The following is a 6,481-nucleotide window of genomic DNA, read 5'->3' on the forward strand; positions in this document are numbered from 1 at the left end:
TTATATAGTTTGGAGAGTTTAGAGAGAGAGAGATAGTTTGGAGAGTTAGGAGAGTGAGGAGAGAAGGATAGGTGATAAGATGGAGCCAGCTCGGAAGAGGAGGATTTCCCCTGTGTGGGAACACTTTGATTTGATAACTCCTAATAAGGTAAGCTAAATCTAACTCTATTTCAGACACATTAGGTTTGCTTATCAAGAACTGTATTTTTCACAGTTTATTTTAGTCAAAGGAGAGGTGTTTATTGTGCTCCAAGGAGTTGGGGTACAATAACACCTCATCCATGCTAAGGCATTACCGTGCCTTGCATGAGAATAAGGAGGAAACTGGAGCGTCACCTAGCCATTGTAAGTCATTACAATATTACAAATGCACCATCACAATTTTTCCCTGTTCACTTTTGTTTATTGTGCAAATAAAGACAGGTAACAGACACTGTATTTATTCTCTTTTAACCAGCCACCAGAAAACAAGCGCTGGATGAAGCCCTCGTCTCCATGATAGTGAAGGACACACAGCCCTTCAGTATTGTGGATGATGTTGGATTCAGGGCATTTGTGTCCAAACTGGATCCCGATTTAAAGTAATAGGATTTTTCAGCCAAACAAAAGCCACCGAAGCAATAAAACGACTGACCTCCGAGTGTGCCACCATTATACGGTCAAAACAAAGCAGAGAGGAAATCCCCCAGGCTTCCACCTCTCATGATGTCACAGGAGGTAATCTATTATTTTACATTTTGAGATTGATTATTCCGATGAGAACACTTAGTAACGTGATCTGTGGTTTCCTCTTAGGTAGCAAACTGTGGCATTGTTTAGACACCAGCGTCATGGAGGCACGGAAGACTCAAAATGTAACAGCAGATGCCACTGTGGAGGTCCAGCGCTACCTTTCCGAGCCAAATATAAGCAGGCTGGAAAAGCCTCTGGAGTACTGGGAGAGGCAAAAAGTCCTGTATGCTAATTTATATAGACTTGCTCTTGCGTTTTTGTGCACGCCAGCATCTTCTGTAGCCTGTGAAAGGGTGTTTTCAAAGGCCGGAGAGGTTGTGTCAAAAAAAAGGAATAGTTTAAAACCAAACACTGTTGAGAAACTGTTATTTCTGAATAAAAATGAATGAAATGTCCCGTGACCTGTACATCACTGTCCAAGTTCCACAAGCATATTCAGTCCCCTCTTCCTAGTTCCACAAGCACTTTCACTGTCCTCTGCCTGCTTAAGCCCATGCCATTTTCCTAAAGTGACATAACATCATTACACAACCTGCCATATCATATGATACTACCATTTTGGGAAAATGTACACACACAGAATACATTAAAAAAATATTTTATTATGCACATATGTCATAATTTATGTACAGAAATGATTTGGTCATACATTTTTGTAATTCAGTCATTCCCAACAGCCATAACAGACACAAAAATTCAATGCATCACATTATGTGGTTCAGATACAGCTGCCTGTGATTATACACTTGGCCAGTAGGTGGTATCGTGTGCACATGAAGCTTCGAGTAATGAACCCTTTCTCGAACCAATTGGCTGAAGTGTTGCGATGCCTCATGAGGCTTCATCTCGCCATCACTAGTAATTATTGAAGGTCGGGCCTGTAGACGCAAACATATTAGTAGTTTAGTTATCTTTAACTAAAATGATTGAATATATTAACAGTGCTGTCAAATAGCCTGCATGTTCAAAGCACTTACCTCTGCTGTGTCTCCTCTCCAGGGTGTTCGTCCTAAAAGAGTCCACAGGGTACAAGAGCACCATTTCATAGTTCCGGGAAGGTACCATGTGGTAATTACTAGAGGGGTGGTAGGAAAATTGAATTCTCTATTCGGGCCGGATATGATCTCTATGGTGATGTCTTACCACCATAGAGATCATATAGATAATTGACCTCAGAATGTTCGGCATCTATTTTAATGTATTTGTTGTAGATTAGGGGATTGTGTTGTAGAGTAAGGAGCAGAGTCACCTATCTTACAGTGATGTGGAGGTCCTCATTAGTGGCAGGCTATATAAGGCTGCCATAATCATTACATCTAGCGCTGTCACGTACTCTCTGTGTCCGTCCTCCTGCTTCCGAAGTCCGGCCGCTGCGTGCCAGCCTAACGGACGGACAGAAAATCACACAGAAAGTCAGACAGAGATGGACAGAATGTCAGAGAGAATGTTGGACAGAAAGTCAGACAGAAAGGCAGAGAGTCAAAGAGACAGACAGACAGAAAGTCAGTCAAAAAATGAGAGGGACAGACATAAAGTCAGACAGAGTCAGAGAGACAGAAAGACAGAGTCAACCAGAGTCAAGCAGAGAGTCAAAGAGACAGACAGAAAGTCAGTCAAAAAATGAGAGGGACAGACAGAAAGTCAGACAGAGTCAGAGAGACAGACAGAGAGACAGAAAGACAGAGTCAACCAGAGTCAAGCAGAAAGTCAAAGAGAGATTGTAATCATTGGGCCGTTTATCAAACAGTTACAAACGTCCTCTTCATCCGATCCTACCACCACCAGAGGCTCATAGAGGTTTATCCCGGGACTTATAAAACCATTACAAAAGTCCTCTTTATCCGATCCACCACCAGAGGCTCATAGAGGTTTATCCAGGGACTTATCAAACAGTTACAAAAGTCCTCTTTATCCGACCTACCCCCACCAGAGGCTCATAGAGGTTTATCCCGGGACTTGTAAAACCGTTACAAAAGTCCTCTTAATCCGATCCACCACCAGAGGCTCATAGAAGGTTATCCAGGGACTTAATATCGAGTCATATACAACCCTTTATCAACTATCACTCTCTCCCTTATGGTATGAATAAAGAGTCAGGCAGAAAGTCAAAGAGACAGACAGAGTCAGGCAGAAAGTCAGAGAGACAGACGGACAGAAAGTCAGACAAAACATCAGACGGACAGACAGAGTCAGAGAGACAGAGTCAACCAGAGTCAGGCAGAAAGTCAAAGAGACAGACAGAGTCAGGCAGAAAGTCAGAGAGACAGACAGAAAAATCACACAGACAGAAAGTCAGGCATAAAGTCAGAGAGACAGACGGACGGACAGAAAGTCAGACAGACAGAGTCAGACAGACAGACAGACAGAAAGACAGAGTCAACTAGAGTCAAGCAGAAAGTCAAAGAGAGATTGTAATCATTGGGCCGTTCATCAAACAGTTACAAAAGTCCTCTTTATCCGATCCTACCACCACCAGAGGCTCATCGAGGTTTATCCAGGGACTTATCAAACAGTTACAAAAGTCCTCTTTATCCGATCCACCACCAGAGGCTCATAGAGGTTTATCCCGGGACTTGTAAAACCGTTACAAAAGTCCTCTTAATCCGATCCACCACCAGAGGCTCATAGAAGGTTATCCAGGGACTTAATATCGAGTCATATACAACCCTTTATCAACTATCACTCTCTCCCTCATGGTATGAATAAAGAGTCAGGCAGAAAGTCAGAGAGACAGACAGAAAAATCACACAGACAGAAAGTCAGGCACAAAGTCAGAGAGACAGACGGACGGACAGAAAGTCAGACAGACAGAGTCAGAGAGACAGACAGACAGACAGACAGACAGAAAGACAGAGTCAACCAGAGTCAAGCAGAGTCAAAGAGACAGACAGAAAGTCAGTCAAAAAATGAGAGGGACAGACAGAAAGTCAGACAGACAGAGTCAGAGAGACAGACAGACAGACAGACAGAAAGACAGAGTCAACCAGAGTCAAGCAGAAAGTCAGAGAGACAGATAGTCAGGCAGAAAGTCAAAGAGACAGACAGACAGACAGACAGAAAGACAGAGTCAACCAGAGTCAAGCAGAGAGTCAAAGAGACAGACAGAAAGTCAGTCAAAAAATGAGAGGGACAGACAGAAAGTCAGACAGAGTCAGAGAGACAGACAGACAGACAGAAAGACAGAGTCAACCAGAGTCAAGCAGAAAGTCAAAGAGAGATTGTAATCATTGGGCCGTTTATCAAACAGTTACAAACGTCCTCTTCATCCGATCCTACCACCACCAGAGGCTCATAGAGGTTTATCCCGGGACTTATAAAACCATTACAAAAGTCCTCTTTATCCGATCCACCACCAGAGGCTCATAGAGGTTTATCCAGGGACTTATCAAACAGTTACAAAAGTCCTCTTTATCCGATCCACCACCAGAGGCTCATAGAAGGTTATCCAGGGACTTAATATCGAGTCATATACAACCCTTTATCAACTATAAATCTCTCCCTTATGGTATGAATAAAGAGTCAGGCAGAAAGTCAGAGAGACAGACAGAAGAATCCCACAGATTTCCACATTTGACACGGAAGCCGTTCATTGAGAGGAAAACCAACTTTCTGCTCCATAGAGACCAATGTTAAATTTTGCTTCAAAAACATCTTCCACAGAACACGGTACCCCATTTCTAGATCGCCAATTAAGCCACATTCTTTACACGACAGACACAATTTTTACAGGATCTGTTCTTCAACTCATCCTTCCTCGCACTTATTAATATCGGAGCAATAGGAGCTACGGTTATGGGAGTTCTGATGATTTGTTTGAGAGGTGTTTCCCTGTTTTATCTCCATGAAATGGCTTCAGGCACACAGGTGTTTCCGATTGAGCCAATTAGTGATGTTGATAAACACACAGACTCACAGACACACGTGCACATACACTCCTCTCCCTCTCTCTCTCTCTCTGTGTCTCTCTCAGTCATTCAGGTCTTAGGGATCTTCAGAGGTCTTTCCCCCTCCTCCTCCCCCCCCCCCCACACACATGCCATTTTAAAATAAAAGCCCCACAGAATGAATCCTAACTGAAATGCTTGTGATGAGCCTGTCATTTAATAACCGGTTTGTGTTTATCTAACATTATGATTCTGTCTCCTCTCCCCTTCTCCCCCACACCCCATTTCAAAATAAAAGCCCCACAGAGTGAATTCTAACTGAACTGCTTGTGATGAAGCCTGTCATTTAATAACCTCTGTTTATGTGTGTCAAACATGATGATTATGTCTCCTCTCCCCCACCCTCCCCCACTCAGCCCCACCCTTTCAAAATAAAAGCCCCATGGATTAACTGTATGTAAACATTAAGCTCAAAATTCTGCTTTTTTGTTGAAATAATGAATGCTCTTACAAATACTGCGACAACTACTACTGCAGCTAATATTTCTAGTACGACTACTGCTGCTACTACTTCTACTACAACGTTTGCTGTTGCTACTATTACTAGTGCTATTACTGCTACCATCAATATTATCACTACCACTACTTCTATTACTACCACTACGACTATTACTTATACTACAACTGCTACTACTGCTATTCATGCTACTACCAGTACTAATACTACGACAGCTATTAGTACGACTGCTACTAGTACTACTACTACTGCTACTTCAAATACTGCCATTACTTTTACTACTACTACTGTTATATTAAATACTACGACCACTACTACAGCTATTACTACTACTACTGATACTAGGCTACTACTTCTTCTAAATACTACTTCTTCTAAATACTAATACTTCTTCTAAATACTAATACTTCTACTACTAATGATACTTCTACTACAACTACGACTTCTACTACTACTATTACAAATATCACTACTGCTACGACTGCTACTAATACTTCTACTACTAATAATACTTCTACTTCAAATACAACTTCTACGACTATTACTACAAATATCACTACTTCTGAAATTTGTTTAAGCTACAGAAATTGTTCAAATATCAAAATGTTCAGCTCTTTCAGGAGAGGGGTGCTTTGACTTTTCATATTTGTCATTTTTTAACATTTTGAATTAAGCTTTTTGCAATTTTCTTTTGAATGGGATCTCTATGGAGAAAATCTTCAAATCCTGTTATACTTCAACTTTCAAAGCCTTCTTCTTCCTCATACTTTCAGCTACAGACACCATAGTTAGACATTTCAACTAGAAGGTTTTTCAGCAGTGCAGTTTAAATGCTTTCGAGCTTCGACATTTTTCAAACAGATAGTCTCCCATTTCTTAATTTTCAGCAATTTTTTCACAATTCATTTCAGCTTTCAGCATTCCAACGCATTTTCAGCAGGAAATGCTTTTTCTAGTTATAAATGTATCCCTGAATCACAAAAGTAGTTGCATTTTTTTTTATTTGAATGCATCGATGTGTATAACTATATTACCCGATAGGGCATCAAGATGTCCTGTTGCAGATCATTGGCTTGCTTTTTCCCAGTGGACACGTTTCTGTTTACTAATGCAATCAGTGGTAATCAATAATCTATGAGCCGTGCCACGTGGAGCTTTCGGCGTGCACTTTTCCACAAGCTACCGGGAACACGCCGGCAGCTCCACAGACGCAAACACTGAGTAGAGAGATGGATCCACCGCTGACGTGACCCCGTAGCTCTTCAAGGCCGGCGTGTGGTGCATTTGCCGTCACGTTATCATAAATTCGTGACAAAGATGTTCATCAAAACAGTACAACTTGTCATTG

Source organism: Melanostigma gelatinosum (assembly GCF_949748355.1).
Source record: "Melanostigma gelatinosum genome assembly, chromosome: 6".
Classification (NCBI taxonomy): Eukaryota; Metazoa; Chordata; class Actinopteri; order Perciformes; family Zoarcidae; genus Melanostigma; species Melanostigma gelatinosum.